At 44.3% G+C, this 18,500-nt stretch overlaps 1 protein-coding gene across 7 annotated transcripts in view; it reads left to right on the plus strand.

The window, feature by feature from the left end:
- ERBB4 (erb-b2 receptor tyrosine kinase 4) overlaps positions 1–18,500 on the plus strand; it is a 604,652-nt gene that overhangs the window by 198,772 nt on the left and 387,380 nt on the right. The window lies entirely within an intron of this gene.

Below are 18,500 nucleotides of genomic sequence, written 5' to 3' on the forward strand. Positions count from 1 at the left end.
TAGTTATTAACCTGAATGTAATTTGTCCTTCCCCTCAGAAGAAATTAAGAGTTGTAACACCAGCATTTGCGAGCAGTAGTGAGTGATATGATTATCCTCTAAACACCCGTTCTTATACTGAAAATACATTTGCCATTGCCAAGTGATAAGATAAAATCTTTTCTGCAGATGATGGCTTCTGGAAAAAATATATATAATATAGAGTTTCTGAGAATCCTGAGAATAAAAGATATGTGGTCTTTTAAGGGTTGTGTCTTAGGAACCACACCGCCTCTGTGATTTCACTAGCCTGGTATTTCATCTGTTGTTTAATGGGCTAACAGAGTAAAATATCACCCTGTAACAATTCTTGAATGTGTGTTGGTTTCTTTATAGCCTTTAATGGAGACACAGGCTGCAATTTTGCCCTGAAGAAGCTCCTAATATAAAGGGGTAATAGATCAGTAAATCAGATAAAACCTGCCAGTGGGGGTAGAGGGATGGAGCTGAGGCAAGAGCAGTGCAGAGAGGGGCTGGCGGCTGTGGGTGATGGCAGTGGTGCTTTGCTGAGGCCCTGCAGCACTGGGAGCGTGTCAGTTGGTGGTCAAGGGGGAGCTTGTTGACTTCCAGATGAGGCTGGAGGAAACAAATGCATCATCTCTAAACTGAGTAGCTGAAACTCAGTTTTTTCTAAGCATTCACGGAGAGGATTCAGCTGCTAAACTCTTTCTTCTGTTCTTCATTGTATTAATGGAAGTGGTTCATTCAGGTACTGCTACAGCAAATGTATTCAGATGTAAAAGCCATTATATGGAGCAGATTTCAGAACTGGAGCCTAATCCTGCATGTGGCAATACCATACTATAAAAGCACTTTGTGTTGGAACAGATGCAAAAGCAAAGACTTTCCCTGTAGTAGCTGTTATTGATGTGGAGGTTATGAGGGAGAGTAAGTCAATAGGTAGGCATGAGCTCCTTCAAAAAAAACTACCATCATGTTTGGTGTTACAAACAGAGCGTCTCATGAGGGGATATGAAGTTACCCCTCAGCTGTAGCATCGCACCCAGTATTGGGCAGACTGAAAGAAAGAAGGGAAGAAGGATGACAAGTTTGGTGGAGAAGAGACCTGGGGCAGAGGGAGGCAGCTAGGATCATGTGTATGAAAGCATTCTGCAGAGGAGGACATTGGATGAGTCATGATCTTAAATACCAGCAAGAAGTTAGGTATTGGGGGAGTCTTAATGCTGAGGATGGCGAAGCATTGCAGTAAATTAACTGGAAGGACTGTGGGATCTCCATCACTGAAAGATGCCTGGGACAGAACTGGTCGAAATATGGTCGTGTGTCTCGGATACAGAATGTCTGTGTCAGTAACCTGTAGGGGTGAAGGTGGGTAAGATACGGCTATAGGTAACCTAAGCAACATCTGAGTTAGAAAATATTATCTCTCACTTCAGGCACACCCCTTGGTAATCATTTTAAAGTTTAAGAGTCACCACAGGTTAATAAAATCAATCTGATAATGTTCTGATAGCCAGTGAGAATTTCTGGGGACATGACTTGCTTTTCATTCAGCTAGTTGATGGCAGAAGCTGAGTTATTAGTGAGGGTTTTGTAAAGAAAGACCTTGCTTGTAATCTGTACTCATTCACAAGCAGATGCAGTTTCTTCTTCTTAAAGCTGATGTGTATGTTTTGCTTACAACCCAGGAAGAGAAATGGATATTCTCCTGGGTGTACTTGGAAAGCTTCTAGCTCAGATTTCGATTCACTGCACTCAGTGGAGTTTGAGATTGTGCAAAGCCAAACAGCTCTTTTTATAGAGTCAATGGAAATGTTGTTTATAGGACTTGTTTTATCTAGCATCTTCTTAAGCAAAGTCATCCTTTCTCTCTCTGCTTACACACCACACCAGGAGCTAAATGTTACATGCTGGAGTGAATCAAAAGGCTGGACCTGATGGAGTTCCTGTCATCATCTTCAGCTCTTCCTAAAGGAGGAGGACAGCCACATTTAACTTCGCAGAGAGAGGAGAAAGAGCACACACTGTGTTAGGGCTATTGTCCCAATGATTGTACACCTCAGCAGACTGATTTGTTTATAAGCACATTGCAAGAGAGCAAAATAAGAGATCTGGCTGCAGTGCTAAAGTTGTTAGGAAAGAAGATTATTGTAATGAGTGCAGGTTGACATGGAGCGCTCTCCCTCCAGTCTCTCTGCCAACAACTGTGAGGGATCCCCCCAGAATATGTCCACTTTTGGCTGGCTGACAAACACAAAATGAAGCACCTGTGTGCAAGATAAATTCATGCACAGTAGTGCTACCTCATCATCTGTGGTGCTGACCACCTGCCAGGCTTTGTAACTTGCATTTACTTGTCTGCGTGTGTATGTACTTTAAATGGTGTATGAATGTATTCTTTGTGCACAAGGTGGCCTGGCAGGGAATGGGAGTGGTATTCACTCTTTGCTTCTTTACCTTCAATCCAGACCCCTCTGCTAGCATTTTGAGCAAGTGCCTACTGTAGTTTTGGACTTTGCAGCTTCATTTTTGTTTCAGTGAGCTTGGACTCCTGAGAAGTCTTAAAACCATCTCCTCCACAGGTACTCGGCTAACCTGGATGCTACTCCTCCACACAGAGGGGAGGATTCAAGGTCAAACTTGATGGTACTACCTCATTTTCAGCTAGTTCCATTAGCATTCACAACTGAGACTCTGTTGTGTTTTAGGCTCCCTGCAGAAATACATAGCCTCTCCATGAAAATAGGATTCCATATGTACTGCTTTCAGTGAAATCTGTTTATCTTTGCAGTTGGCCAAGAATAAACAAAACAGCCTTATAGTTCCCATGGGTATACACTATATGCCTCAATTATTGGTGCATTATATTAGTAGCAGATGCTACATTCCCCCATATAAAAGGGAAGAAGATTTCTGAACACTAAAACAAAATTTTTTGCTTATACACTGTAATTATCACCATTCCTTCATTTTGAAGGCATCTGTCTGACGTACCCTAATTGTGATGCCTTGTATTACCATTTACATTACATTTTGTTCCTGGAAACAATAGTGACAGTGATGGCTAAGGTTGTAGGAAGGTTTCAGCTCGGTTCAGGTGCTTTGAACCTTGCCATAACATTTTCCTTTTAGCTTGAATTGTTTCAGGCATTTCTTCTGAGCAAGTGAAACCCTCAAGAGAGGTGCGGTGCAGATGCAGACCTTCTGGCTTAAGGCTATGTGATGTTTGTTGCTTGGGAGCTGCCCATGGCAAGGGACATCAGGGACATACAGCTCTGGCATCTCTGGACATCTTCACGTTCACTTTTACTCCTCTTAAGTATGTTACCACCATGCATTTTGTGTCAATAAAGTGCTTTGGTCAAGTGAGCCCATGGACTCACTTGTTCTCAAACCACTTAACAGAAAGATTATGGCACTTGGGGTGCAAACCCAAGCCAAAAAAGGTGGAATTTGCTAACACTACGTGCCTCCTGTAGGCTATGGTATGAGATAAAGTAGACGGTTTACAGTAGTCTTACCAGGCTTCCTCCCCGAAGGACATCAAACTCTCTATTTCACCTTACCCTGCTTCTGTGATCTAATTCACAGCTCCAGCATGCAGGAGTACTTGCCCTTGCCTCTTGCAAAGCCTATTGGAGAACTGCTTTGCAGCTTAACCCCTCTTCTGTTGCAGGCAGTATGATGATAACACCAAGAAAAGGTGTTTCAGCTGTCTCAGATTCTTGCACCCATAAAACCTCTTTTTAATAGACTCCTAGCCTCAGCACACTTTTCCCTGACATATTCTGGCCCCTTTGAGCTCAGCCCTTGGTAATTTTTCAGGGTTCACCTGCTTCCTGTGTGAACTCGAATGTAGTCCTTTCCATTTGATTTTATCCACTTTGTCTTTTGCAGCTCGAGCCTTGCTGGAATAGGCTGACATTGCCCCCTCTTCCCAACTCTTACGCATCACTCCCTGCTTGAGAGCTGGTGTGAGGGAGGCAGCTTTGCCGGGGGACAGGCAGAAAATGGGGGTTTGAGTGTGTGAGTGACCTTATCCCCTCCCCAAATTGTCACGTCAGTGTTGTTTATCTGAAAAACTTCTTGTGAGTCATCTTTAGAGATGTGTTTCACTCTAATTTCTTGCCCTACCTGCAGTGTTCAATCAGAGCGGCTGCAGCAGGAGGCTGGCTAATAGTAGACCTTTCTGGAGACAGGCACTTAATGGGAACAGTAGTAGGCCCCGAGGTGTGTTTATACAGTCGGTCTCGTTTCCTCCGCTCCTGTGATATATTAACTACTTTGGAAGTTTCCCAGCTGTTTCAGGGGATAAATAATGGCAGTGGGAGCCCATATTTAACCTTCACTGTTCAGGCTGCATGCTCTGTAGTTGTCGTCTTTTATCTCCCTGGCTATCTGGGAAAAGCTTCAGACACCTTTCTGCTCTCTTGGCTGCACTGTTCCCCCTCTCTGCTGGCTGCCATGCACGTGGGAAGTCACAGCCACTCACACTGTGTCATTCAGAGCACAGCTTTCATCCTCTGTTCATGGATTCACTGGAGGCTAGCTCCTGCCCAGCAGTGGTCAGGGAGTTCCCGGAAGCTCTCCCAGCACTGCCTTTGCATCCTTCATTTGAGTTATTTGCTCAAATGTAACCTGTCACTTGATTTTGGTGTGTATGTTTTCCTCTAGTTCAGTGACTACTAAATAGAGGTGATTTGGGTTGTTTTTCTTTATTTCAGTGAAGGATAAATAGAGGTGGTTTGGGTAAATGCCAGTCAGCTGGGAGATTCCCTGCATCTCTTACTCCCCAAAAAGGCTCCAGCCTGAAAAAGTCCTGGCCTGGCATGAAAGGATTTAAGGTATTAGTTGCGTCAGTGTTGCACCAGGCTAAACTGGGTGGAAAATGCAGCTATGCTGAGATATTTTGGCAATCCTTACTTTCAAGGTGTTTCATGCCTGGGATTTAAGCTTTCTGGTTTTAAATGAGTGAAAAAGGAAGAACCAGAGCTGTTGGGGAGGCAAGGTAGGTGAGGAAGAACAAGCAGTGTATTCTCCTTCACAGTTGCAGAAGGAAGAGGAGAATTAGTTTAATTACTGTTCCTCCTGACTGTGGGACTGTTATGTTAAAGAACTGATTGAGGGAATTGGTGTCACAGGTGCTATGCAAGTAATGTAAAGTTATCCCAGTCCTTAAGATCTTGCAGCACTGCCATTAGGACAGGGACAAGTAAATAGACAAATGAAATGGAAACAGAAGGTGTGATTGTGGCAGAGACACATGGGCATATATGTTCATTCTAACAGTACAGTTGGCTTCAGGTAGTCTTATGGTTTGGGTATAATAATGAACTACATCCAGTGGTCATCTTGATCTTTACATGCATGTGAATGTACACAGAGATTTTTAGATTATATGAAGGAGGATTATGTGCCTGAGCAGAGGGAAGAGCTCTGTGACCTCTCAGGGCCTCTTCTAGACCTGCTTCTCTGATTCTGTGATTAAGTTTCCTGAGAGTTATTTTGCTGTACAATTCCCTGGTTTTGCTTGCCTTGCTGCCTTCTGTGTATTTCTGTGTCCACCCCAACAGCTTCTTTAACTGAGTGCCTGTGTATCCTTCATTTCACCAACGTACCGGCTTCAGGAACCGCAGGCTGAGACATTCATGCTCTTATAAAAGTAAGGTTGAACTTTAGGATCATTCAGAAGATACAGCAGTCTTGCACTTTAGTTTTTGTTGAAATCTAAACTTCAAAATAGAAAGGCTTTGCTCATGGATGTTCAAGGGTACTCACCTTTGTTATGTTCACAAAATGAAAATACATGCTGTTCCAGAGCAAATTGACTTCTGTCCTTGATACAGCGATGGGCGAGATATTATTTCCTCGTATCTGTGACTTGGAGGCTATTGAATTATTGTGGCTGACTGTAAACGATATCCTTGACTATAAACAGTATTGGAGCGGTTTGTGTTAAAGTATCAGGTTTGGAAGATGGGAAGTTCACTCAAAACTAGTGTTGAAACCCTGAGTCTGACAGTTGAGTATGGACATCTTCGAGCTAGATGTAGCCTCTTGCTTAATGGAGTTACAGGACAAGCAGTGGGAGCTGTGATTTACTAGGAAATAATCTGAATAGCAGAAAATTGTATGTGTTTCACGTTCTTGTTCTCGGTCGGCCTTAGACTCTCAGAAGTATCTGGAGAGGGAAGCTCATCTCTAAGTGACCTGTGGTCAAAGGTGTATGACCCAAATTTGACACCATACTTCAGTGTTGTTGGCGTTGGACATTGCTCCAATCCTATGACTTTGGTGGACTTGTAAAAGTACTAAATGAAAAAGATCCTTTCTCCCTCAGTTGGAAACAGAAAAGAATGTTTGGGAATAAGTCTTAAAGCCTACTTATGACATCATTTGTCCAGTCTTCCTTTAAACCCCCAAAATCATAGTAGCATCATCAGTGTCCCAAAATCATTTTGGTAACCTTCTCTGAGGAATAAAACAGTCACAGTTGTCTGTTCTTTTCCTTATCACATCCCTTCCTAACCAGGTGAAAGCTGACATCACTTTAAGATGTTTGTTTTATTAGATTCCAGAGGAGCTGCAGTGGAGGATGCCTGGCCTGCTGCTGGGTACTTCTCAGAAGCCATTTAAACCCCCTGGAAACTCAATAGCTGAATAGGTTGCCGGAGCTGATGTCTGCAAAGCTGCTGCCGCCACATCCTCCTGCTGTGCCTGGCGATAAGGCGCAGCTTGAATCTTCAAATGCCACTGGGAGGATGATCAATCTCAATCCAGCCCTGTCCTTCTTCTTTCCCCTAGACAACTTCCACAGAGGAAGAGATGAAAACATAAAAGCTGTGGCTTCAGGGTGTGGGAATTTTAAAGGTGGTAGAGTTAAAATCAATCAACAGCAGCAACAAAGGGTTTGCAACTTAAATCTCAGGGAACACTACTGCTGTGGGATCCCAAAAGCAAGTGAAAACCATAAATGCAGACACAGGCAAAGAGTACATATTTTGTATCCTTCCTATTACTGTCCTCAGTGGAGGAAAAACTGCTTATTCTGCCACTCACCAGATGAACCAAAGTTAAATATAATAGAGGGGATCCTACTTACTGATGTGTGTGACAATGTTGTGCATATGATATACAGCAGGGAATTCACATAACACAAAATAAAATCTTACTGTGGCCTTTCAGTACTTAAAAGCGGCCTATAAGAAAGATGGGGAGAGACTTGTTAACAGGGCCTGTTGCAGCAGGATGAGGGGTGATGGTTTTAAGCTAAAAGGGAGATTCAGGCTGGGTGTAAGGAAGAAATTGTTTACAATGAGAGTGGTAAGGTACTGGCCCTGATTGCCCATGGAGGTGGTGGATGCCCCATCCCTGTAGACATTCCAGGCTGGGCTGGATGTGGTTCTGGGCAACCTGATCTAGTTGAAGATGTCCTTGCTCATTGCAGTGGGTTGGACAAGATGAGCTTTGAAGGTCCCTTCCAACCCAAACCATTCTATGCTTCTATCTAACATTAATTGCCAAGAAACATCTTATAAACCTGATGGAAATGCATTTTTATCAGGGAGGGAAGTTTTATAAAACTTAATGTTTTAAGGGTTGGATTTCGTTTTAATTTCAGGAAAGCGTTGACCCCCAAATTCTTTCAAAGGTCTGCTTCCCTTTGTGGATATTTTCCATCACATTTGGAAAATGCTTGTACCTGTAGAACTCTTAAAGTTCTGACACTCTGAGAGCAGATATTTTAAATACAAGACATAAAACCCTGTATTTTGGGTTGTTTTCTCTCCAGGTGTGTTTTCATAAAAAGCCATGCTTCAATCTGAGTTGTGGCTCTTTGCACTACCTGAAATTCAAGCAGTGATTAAATGCCTGGTTGTTTCTTAAATGTCCAAAGAAGAGCTTGGAATATGAAAAATCAGGTGTGAGTTCTTACAGGGAGATTAATTTAATTGATGCTGTTTAAAATAAGAAAAAAAACTTGGTTGCTCTTACTGAATAAAAGGCTTCAAAACCATGAAAATGCTTTGATTTAAGACTTAGTGGTGGCACGCACCTTCCTGACCTTAAAGCCACATTGCCATCTGGTTTGCTTTCTTATCAAGTATTCCTCCACTGGCTTTTATTTTCCTCCTTGGTTTGGCAGATATCATGTCTTTGATTAGCTGCTCTTGAGAATCTGATGTTTGTCCCACTGATCTCTTTCCAGATGAGGATTTCAGGTTAGATGGGGCTTTGAGCAGCCTGCTCTAGTGGAACGTGTCCCTGCCCATGGCAGGGGTTGGAACTGGATGAACTTTAAGGTCTCTTCCAACCTAAACCAGTCTGGGATTCTGTGATCTGATGGAAAAGAAAGAGAAAATAATCAAGTTTTCAATTAGACTTCGTTATTAAATGCAATGTCCTGCAAAGCATGGGAATCTCTCTTCATGCTTGCTTTTACAGAAGAGCAAATCCTTAATGTCTGCTTGTACTTCAGGTCTGCTCTTTGCAAGGTGATTTATCTGTGTCGAGTTTGCTGCGTGCCTGTAAAATCAGGAGCCTGGCTGAGTAAATGAGAACTGAATGAGAAGTTTTTAGTCTGGGGACCAGCAAGATAAATCCATCACACAAAGTGAATGGGAATTTTTGCTGGGTACTGTTGCTCTCTCTTGTTTCATGTTAATTCTTACAAGACTTTATCAGAATGGCAACGATTTCTCCCAGCTGGGAAAGGAAAAGGGAGATTGTCTGAAGTTTATACATTTACTTTTCTCCAAGACAACTGAACTTGTACAAATGGTGGTACTAGCTCCAGAGATGGAAATAGGTTCATTTCTGCTGTTCTGTGAGCTGTCACTTCTAGAGGTTTGGTTTCGGGCTGATAGAAAAGTACCTGTGCTTTCCCCCTCCACACATGTTCTACATCTATCGCATTGCATCTCAGATCAAACAGTGAGATGCATTTGAAGGACTTCACAGTAGAAATGCAAACCACAACCTTTGTTGTCAGTTTAATTCTGAGTTTAAAATAGAAAGAAATGAATTTCTTTCTGGAAGTTGGGGTTTGAAATGGTGCTCAAATACAGTGATTCATTTCATCTACTCTTGAGTTCTTCAGCAATGATGAAGCATGTTAAGAAGCCCTCTGCTACTTTGACTTGTTCTGGTTGAGAATTTCATTGCTTTGTGCAATTACAAGGTTGGAAAAATGAGACCAATCTTTGCACACAACGTAATAACAGCCTGTAAGAGCGGGAGAAGGGGGGAGATGGTATTGCACAGCATCAGTCATTTCAGTCACAGTTCACTCCTGTTAACTGAGTCTTGAACAGTTGCAATTGAATATGTGCTTCTGTAATTTGCTGAATTGGTGCCTTAGAGCTTGCTGCTGCCAGCATTAAAATTAACCCCAGCACGGGGTTTGAATTACTCTCTGAAGGAATGGGGTTGCTGGCAGGGTGCTCTCATCTGATGGTACTGTGTAGTTTGGATGTGTTGGGTCACTTGATCTTGTTTAACAGGTTTCTCTTGAGTAGTTTTGGCTCGATATGGGAGGAGATGAGGGCTTTTAGGGCAAAGAGAGTGCCCTTGCAGATGAAGGCTGTGCCGGGAATGCCGCTAAACCCCATGCTGGGGCATCAGTGGGAGAGGTGGAGCAGAAGGCAGGATGCTAAGGGAAAGGGCAGATGAAAAGGAGAAGAAGCATTGCCGTGGAAAAACTTGAGGGCAAGGACCAGGTGAATAATCCTCTCGCTGGAGCACTGCACTCAGTGTTACCAATTATCACCAGTGTGAACCCTGGGCACTGTGTGAATATATAACCAGTAATCCAGGCCCATTGGTGGAAATCATCTGCTGAACTGACAGAAAAAAACAACACCTTGCAAGGTCTTAAGATCCTCAGTGAATAATTCCACTTCTCCCATCACTTTAGGTACTGTTCTGCACAAGCTGGTATCGTAAGCACAACAGAAAGGAAATAAAAAAGGCAGAGCAATCCTCAAGGGTGTGCATATAACCCTGACACTTTAATGAAGCAAAAGTAATCTGTCTTTAAGAGAAAGATTTGATTTATTCAATTATGTTGGCCTGGAATGTGTTGGTATCTAATACCCTGTGTGGTGGGGAGAGACAGTGGACAATTTGCAGCCCCAGGTATTTTTCCACATATGGGGTGTGGTTTGGGGGCTCAAATACATTTCCGCAAGGAGAAGAAGCAAGAGATGGGAGAGAATTTGAGCAGTGTTCTTAAAACCTATGTGAGGCCAGTTTTTGATGTTAATATCAAGTTAGTGCCTTATAGTAAACAGCAGAAGAAAATCACAGGTATCCTAGAATTGTAGTTTGGGTTGTGAAGGACCTTAAAGCTCATCCAGTTCCAACCCCCTGCCATGGGCAGGAACACCTTCCACTAGAGCAGGTTGCTCCAAGCCCCTGTGTCCAACCTGGCCTTGAACACTGCCAGGGATGGGGCAGCCACAGCTTCTCTGGGCACCCTGTGCCCGCGCCTCAGCACCCTCACAGGGAAGAGCTTTTGTCTAAGAGCTCATCTCAGTCTCCCCTGTTCTGGCAGGTTCCCCTTTTCCTGTCCTTACAGGCTCTTGTCCAAAGCCCCTCTCCAGGATTTCTGTAGCCCCTTTAGGCACTGGAGCTGCTCTAAGGTCTCCCCTTAAGGAGTCTTCTCTTCTCCAGGCTGAACCAGCCCATTTGCTGTGAATGATGAAGCAAGATATTTCCCGTGGAAGAGTCCATGTTACTACTTGGGCACAGTGGGTGGTGACAGAGTGATGTGTGTCAGAAGCAAGTTTCATGGTCAGGAAGAGAGCAAAGATGGTCCAGTGACCACAGCAAGGTGCAGGAGCCTGGCAACTGACTTTGTCTTGGGTTTCTCTGGTGCTTATTCCTGGTACATTCAGTACTGAGATGTGCAAGTGCTGTAGGTAAGTCACAGATGTAGTTGGTAGTTTTCTGTTTTGATGGCAAAAGGCAGGTGCTAAAGGAAATTTATTGCAAGCTCTACAGCCTTGCATCGCCCTTTATAGCCACACTTCATATTAGCTTTCCTGAAAGCATTTCATGTTTCTCCTAACTGGTAGCCTAGGATTAAGGAGGACAGTTTTGGATCCAAAGAAATAAGCAGCAAGGGAAATAACTGGAAGAAGACTTGGGAAGAGCTGCCTAGGTGGCATTTCAGACTGCATAAACTCTGTCTTACTGTGATGCATTCAGTTTTTGTTACAAGGCTGTGTGTGTGACTAAAGCGTGTGAAACCCCATGCTCTGACAATGCCACAGAAGCAGAAGAGGTTTGAGGAAGATGCATCAATCTGACAGCAGGGGTGTATGAACTGACATCCCAGGTGGGCAGCACTGTTGGTAAACAGGATAAACAGGATGCAGAGAAGATAAAAAGGAAAAATAATTGGGCACCATCGTTTCTATTTCTCCCATTACAAAAAAAAAAAGCACCTTATGAACACGATCTGCTTTAAAATAAAAAGCAAGCAGCTGTATAATACTACTGCGAAGTACCTGAAGGAAGGCTCATGATAGAATTAAACTGCCACAAAGAAAAGCAGTTATGGCTGTGGAAAAATAATCTTAGTGCTTTTCCTACTCCAGTACAGGTATGTGGAGGAACATCCCAGCATGGCAATGAGGTGATAGTAGTCATTTGTGTGACAGAGACAAATTAGAATCCAACCATCTCAGGGTGGGAACGATTTCTGTGAAAATTAATGACTTGATTAGAAGGAGAAATGAAGCTTCTTCAAGGGGACATGCAAATAAAGGAGGAATCACTAAAACTGTCACCTGATGTAAAGCAGACATTATGAAAAGAAAGATTGGTGGGATATTGTACCAAAGACAAATCTGATGTGATATTAATCACATAGCGCCAGCGGGAGGAAGGGGGAGAGGGAGAGGAAGGATTCAGTACAGTGTGTGTCTGTCTTAGTGTGAGGTATTTCCTGCTGAAGCAGGGAATGAGTATCCCATTCCTGGTAAGTGGGCGCATCCTCTGCACCTCCTCTCAGGCAGGTGCTGCTCTCAGGTGGATTTCTGGAGGGTGCTTCCCTCCATCTCCAGGCCCACTGGAGGGGATTTCCCTCCTGTCCTCTAGAGACAATGCTAATAGAGAACCACTGATTTCAGCAAGTGCTTGTAGTTGCCACATGGCGTATTTGCAGAGCGTGGTGGAGTCTGTATTGGGTGGTTCCTACAACCTTTCAGGAGGAGTAGGGCCATTGTATTTTAAATGACAAACAGTTGTCATCTCTGGGAAGGAGCTAATCGGGCTAAAACTGAGCAAGTATCAAACCCAGTTCTGATCTTAGGTTTGTTACATTAAAGACCAAATCTACAGGGGCAGTTATTTTCAGGTTCAAGCCCAGTGTTATCTTCCTGGGGAAGAAATATGTTTGAGGACAAGCAAGGCAGCATCTTAAATAGGGATATTAACTGCATTAATGACTACAGACATGTGAGTAGGATGTTTACAGGAGGCCTTGGTTTGAGTTTGAAGGGTGCCTGAAAGTTTTTTTCTAAGTCCAAATGATCTGTAAGGTATATATTTTACCTACTGTTTCCTTTCCTTGGGTGTGGAGAGCCACAAACCTCTCAGCCTGATGCAGGTGACACAACAGGATCCAAAGCTCTTTATCAAATGCTGCTTTTTCTCATCCAGCCCTACCAGTAGCAGGAGGGAGACTGATGCCCAGCTAGGTCTCTTGATGATGTATTTTGTCATACTTAAGTCTGATGGGACTCTGTCATGGCAAAATGAAGGCTCTTGCAAAGACTTAACAGAAAATAAAAGACATCAGTTCCGTGCTCTAGCTGCATGTGGCAAAAGGAGGTGCAGAGATATGCTGGTAAGTTCATGATGTGGTGAGCTCTGTTTCCCTGGCTGCTGAGCATTAGGTAGTGCTGGTGATGTCAAGCCAGCTGTGTGCTCTGGGGATGGAAATGCTGGGGATGAGTAGGATGGATTCGTGCTGCTAGGAGGCATATTTTTGGCCCGTCTATGTGCAGGGTTTGGCAAAAGCCCTGGAACAGTTTTCATACATTAAGACATGTATTTATAACAACAAGGCTTGGATTTGTTAAATGATAAGGAAAGCGTGTGTTACTGAGCAGATGATGGCTTTCTGCAGGAGCTGCAGTGCTCTGCTGCGGTAGGATTTCTTGCATAGCTCTGGGGCCTCCCTCTTTCACTTTGAGTTTTAGCCCACATATTCTGGGCCTGCCTACTTTAGAAAATGTCATTTTAACTGTCGGTAAGGAGCCTGAAACACTTGGTTTTCTAGCTGCATTACACCCGAATTACAACCTCTGAACATATTCCCTCCCGGACAGGTATGGCCACCTGGAATTCCCTCTGCCTGCAAGATGGCTACTATATGTTCTCTTTAAATACATGCACTTTACTGTTCTGTACAGGATGTTGATTTTCTCCTGAGACCAGGGTGATGGCTTCATGCAAAGCCACAAGAAGCCTTGTGGAAACCACACTGAGCACGTGCGTGCAGCTTTTATGCTGAGTTTCGCAGGCTTACCTGGAGCTGCCTAGCTTGCCTGGCACAACCTCCCTTTGTGGGCTCACATTTAGCATGCAGACTGGATGTAGATTCCTGTGCTTCTCCATGCTTTCAAAATGTGGTCCTGTAGGGTCAGATTATCTGGTTTTAGTAAAACAAAGCCTGCCATGGCTGTCCCTCCAGGGATGGGATTTACGCTTATGTTAATAGCAGGATCCATTCATTCTCCAGCAAAGAATTTCCCTTCTCCAACAAAAAAGTTTGGAAGTCTCCACCTTTTTCCTCCTGATTGAAAGTAGTTGCTGGGTCTGTCTTCATATTCCCCACATATATTGAAACATAAATTGCATCTGACTGCGGTGACACTAATTAAGGTGGAGGTTCTCAGATGCAGCCCCCCTTGCGGGGAGCAGGGCCAATAAACTTGCAGTGACTGGCAGGTGTTTGGAGCGCTTTAGACAACTGCAATTTCACAGTGTCCTTCCCCTTCTCCTCAATGAGGGGGGGACCCTCCAGGCAGGGAGCGGGTGGCATCCAGCACACCCCAACCTGCTGCCATCTCACTCCATAAGGGGCATTTTCAAGGCTGTCACCTCCCTTTTGCTGTATTCAGGGGTCTTATTCCCCCACTTCCTAAAACCTGAGAATGTTTTCCATTCTCCCGATGATTTTAGCACATCCCGGGGATGTGCTGCTGAGGTGTTTCACTAAATGTTATTAAAACTCTGCCAGGGCTAATAATCCTGGAAGCAGCGCGACACCTTCCTGTGACATTGAAATCGTTTAGTAATGTTACAGTACATTTGAATTTTGGCATCGCTCAGCCGCTCCGTTTCCATTAACTTTGCCTGGGATTTCTTCTGTCCGTGCATACAAGCAAGTGTCAAGTTTCTCCTTCATGCTCCAGAATGCCACCTGAATCACAACTGTGCTCTGGCTAATTGTTATTAATGAAGCCGTTCTAGCTGGGCTCTGCTTTTTTGTTGGTTGTATTAAAAAGCAAATGCGTTTAGTAAGCACAGCCTCATGGAGGGAAAACAAGGAAACCCTGCTCCTGGGGACTTCTCTGTGCCTTGCATGATGGCTTTAGGCTGAGTCTTTTAAAGGATAGGGCCACCTTATGGGCAAGTGATGCAGAGCCAGGCCTCCTTACCATCACATTAGCTTCACTGACCTTCACTGCCATTTACTTGTCACAGGCTTCAAGGACGGGTAAATTTGCACTGAGCTGTTCCAGCTGCACGTGCTCCTGCATCACTTAAGCACAGAGCTGTGGCCAAAGCCCATGGCACAAGGTTTGGCCGGGATCACATGCTGGGTGCCCTGTGCCCCCCCCCCCCAGCAGGGCTCCCCCTCCCTTCTCCATCCTGTTTCCCAGGTTCAGCTGAACCGGATCATGGAGTGGAGTGAGCAAGAGGAAGGTATTAATGAAACAGGGACCCCGGCAGCAGCCTCCTTGCTGAGGGCTAGTGTTGGGAAAATTGCTTCTTGGCCTTTCTGTCTTAATGAGGCTTCTAATAATGTGTCTGCTGCTCAAAAGCCAGTGACAGGAGCAAGGTGCCTGTCATTCATCTGCCTTCCTCCCTGTTTGTTTATGGAAATGAAATCAGGTGGGGAGGTCTTTGGGCAGAAATGCTGTCATTTGCTTATGAGAGTCAGGAATACAAAGCCTCTTTTGGTGTGTGGGAATGTCATCCATGTTTTCAAAACAAGCAACCAGGCACCTGCTGTGTCTTTTCCTTGCCTTGGGTTAAGAACCAGAAAACAGATTATTTTAGCACATGAGTGTTATTTTAACAGTGAGCTAATGATTACCGTTTGCAGGATAAAGGTGCATGTAAATGTGCTCTGAAGAGGTCAGGAATAGGCTTGGGAATTCTCCAAGTTGAAAAGGATCAGGGAAGGGTTTGTGCACAGAGGTAAGAAATAAGTCTGGAGCACAGGCTGGTGCTTGCTCCGGATTGCTCACCTGTAGCCTTGCCACAAGCAGCATGGAAAGGGAATCCCTTGGGGAAGCATCACAGGTGGTAGCAGTGGGAGTACTCTGTACTATGCTTGGTCTCAGAGTGATTTTCTTCTGCCATCCTCTCTGTGTGCTACTTGCTGAAGGTCTCATCTGTCCATGGATCGTCCCAGTGTTTTACAAGACGTTGCCTTTCTTTCACCCTAACAAATTCCTTGGCATTTTGCTGTGACGTGCCCATTCTACTGGTAGCATTTGTGGAAAAATGAGCAAGTACCAGACAGTAGCCTGAGCTGGGGCCTGGGAAGTCAGTGAAAGGGCTTTATGGCCATTTGCATGGTTAAACCCCTCAACTTGCTCTTCCAGAGTATCTTCCGACTTCCTCCCAGGACTGCTGTATTAGCCATATCCTCCAAATCCCCAGGGGAGCTCTGGCCAGTGGATTTGGGCAGTTCATTCCCCAGGCAAGGTTTGTGTCCATTAGAAACCTCTCCAGAAAGAAACCTTTCCAGGTTTCTTTGAGTCCCCATCATCTGGTCCCATGGACTTGTGTACCTTCAGATTCCTTAGATGGTCTCCAACCTGATCTCCTGTAGTGGGTGGTTCTCTCAGTCCCTGCCCTTGCTTGCTGTTTCTTGGGCAGTGTGATTGGACCACTTGCCAGTCAAGGCAGACCCAAAAAGGTCATTGAGTATCTCAGCCTTCTACATGTCCTGGGCAGCCTTGTGTCCCATTTGCTTCCAAAGAGGTCCCATGTTTTCCCTAGTCTTCCTTTCATCGCTGTTGGACAAGCTTTTCTTTTGCCCTTGGTGTCCCTGGCCAGATGTAATTCTATCAGGGCTTTAGCTTTCCTAAACTGATCCCCGGCTGCTTGGACAATTTGTCTTTATTCTTCCCAGGCTATATTGTATTATTGTATTGTATTGCTGCCCCTTTGCTAAAGCAGCCTCCTTTGCAGTGCCTGCAGGGGAGACCTGGCTGGTGCCCCTGGGGTGGGCATCTCATTCTTCTTGCACGTGAAACAAGAATCATCCCTCCATGGTTTCTGTATGTCAGGTTATATGTGGGAATAGCTGCATGTGATGTACACCTGTGCTCCATTCAGTTAGCAGCAGGGGCAAACTCATAGGATCATGGTGTCACTTCAGACCGCTCTGTGTGATGGTGCATTCACTGTGTTTCTCCTGGTTCCCTGATTCCCACCAGGAGCATGCGGTTTCTCCCGAGTTATTACGGGAGGGAAGCTCTGGTACTGATTACTCCTGTGATAAACCAGTCCTGCTGTTGTTGAGCGAAGGGTTCAAAACTAATGGTAGTTCTGCTCCTGGGATTTACCATTTGGAAGATACTTTATTGCTATCTTGTGACATTTCCCTGCACTTTTATACTCATTTATATAACTGTTTTCTTTGATTTATGGCAGGTTTTCTTCCGGTGTAACAGCATCATAAATTGCACAGCCCTGCTTTCATTGGTTATGAATTTGAGATATTTGAGATATTTGACCACTTGCCAGTCAAGGCAGACACAAAAAGGTCATCGAGTATCTCAGCCTTCTACATGTCCTAGGTAGCCTTGTGTCCCATTTCCTTCCAAAGAGGTCCCATGTTTTCCCTAGTCTTCCTTTCATCACTGTTGGACAAGCTTTTCTTTTGCCCTTGATGTCCCTGGCCAGATTTAATTCTATCAAGGCTTTAGCTTTCCTTAACTGATCCTTGGCTGCTTGGACAATTTCTCTTTATTCTTCCCAGGCTACCTGTCCTTACTTCCACCCTCTGTAGGCTTCCTTTTTGTGTTGGACTTTGTTCAGGAGCTCCTTGCTCATCCGTGCAGGCCTTCTGCCTTTTTGCCTGACTTCGTGTTTGTTGGGATAAACCTTTCTGTTCATAAACCTGCTTGTTCACATGTTATTCAAGACCCTCAAACAAGCTCGGATTTCCAAGGAGGGTTCAACAGCTATCAGAGATCCAAAGCCTATCAAAGCCATTGGTCAGGCCAGTGAAATGAAGACCTTGGGTTTTGATTTTGTTGGCGTCTTGCTTTGTAGAGAAAAAGAAACAGCTCATTTAAACAGTGGTGTCTGAGTTGAGCTGTCAGAGCAGCTTTCTGTTGACCTTTACAAATTGATACCGTCACAATCAATGAACAGAAGTTTAAGGGCAGTCTCTGGGGCAGGGATGCGGTAATAAACCCAAACATTTATAAAATATATATGGCATACATCTTAAAAAGCCCGACAGAAAGAAGAGAAACTATTAACAGGGAGCATATTTGAGCAAAGTGATCTATAAGGAATTCATAATGCGGTTTTGACAAGTATGGTTATTTAAAACTTACCTTTTGGGATGATTTCTGAAGATAAGGGGAAGAAAAATAATGAGTATGCCTATGGTTAGTGCAGCACAGCAATAGGTTGGGTGAGGAAAACAATTAAGTATTTTGAAGTTGCTTTGCCAGATTTGACTGCAAAGGAAGTGCATTTAAGGAAGAATTTCACAGCAGCTTTGGCTCTCCCCTGTGTCCTCTTTCATCCGTGGAAAGTGCCATTGTTTACAAAGGCTCAGTAGGGATGGCATGAAGAGGGGCAAGGCAGGCTGTGCTTTCAGCCACCACTTCGCTCAGTGTTAAAGAATTGATGAGAAGCTCATCAGATGCAGACATGCAGTCCTCACCTCCCAGGTAAAACAGGCAGATGCATCAGCACTGCGGGTGCTTGCCCTGAATATGCTGCTTGTGCAAAATGAGTTTATCAATTCAAATGCAAGCTCTGCATCTGCCCCCTTTGTGCAGATTTAATAGCAGCAGCTTATGCCCACAGCCTCAGTGAGGTTTAAAAAGTAGCTCCTTCCTTAAAAATACCTCAGTCGTAGAGGTATGGTTTTATACAGCATGACCATACCCCAGAATGGCCACTGTGCTGCTGCTCACCAAAGCTTGAAGATCTCAGCAGCCTTGGAAGAATTTATTGGGTGCTCAGGCTTTTATTAGCTTTTGATTTCTGTTTAATTTAAATTG

Source organism: Pezoporus occidentalis, unplaced genomic scaffold, assembly GCF_034315485.1.
Source record: "Pezoporus occidentalis ecotype Australia unplaced genomic scaffold, CSIRO_AGI_Poc_V1 ctg118, whole genome shotgun sequence".
In the NCBI taxonomy this organism is placed as follows: Eukaryota; Metazoa; Chordata; class Aves; order Psittaciformes; family Psittacidae; genus Pezoporus; species Pezoporus occidentalis.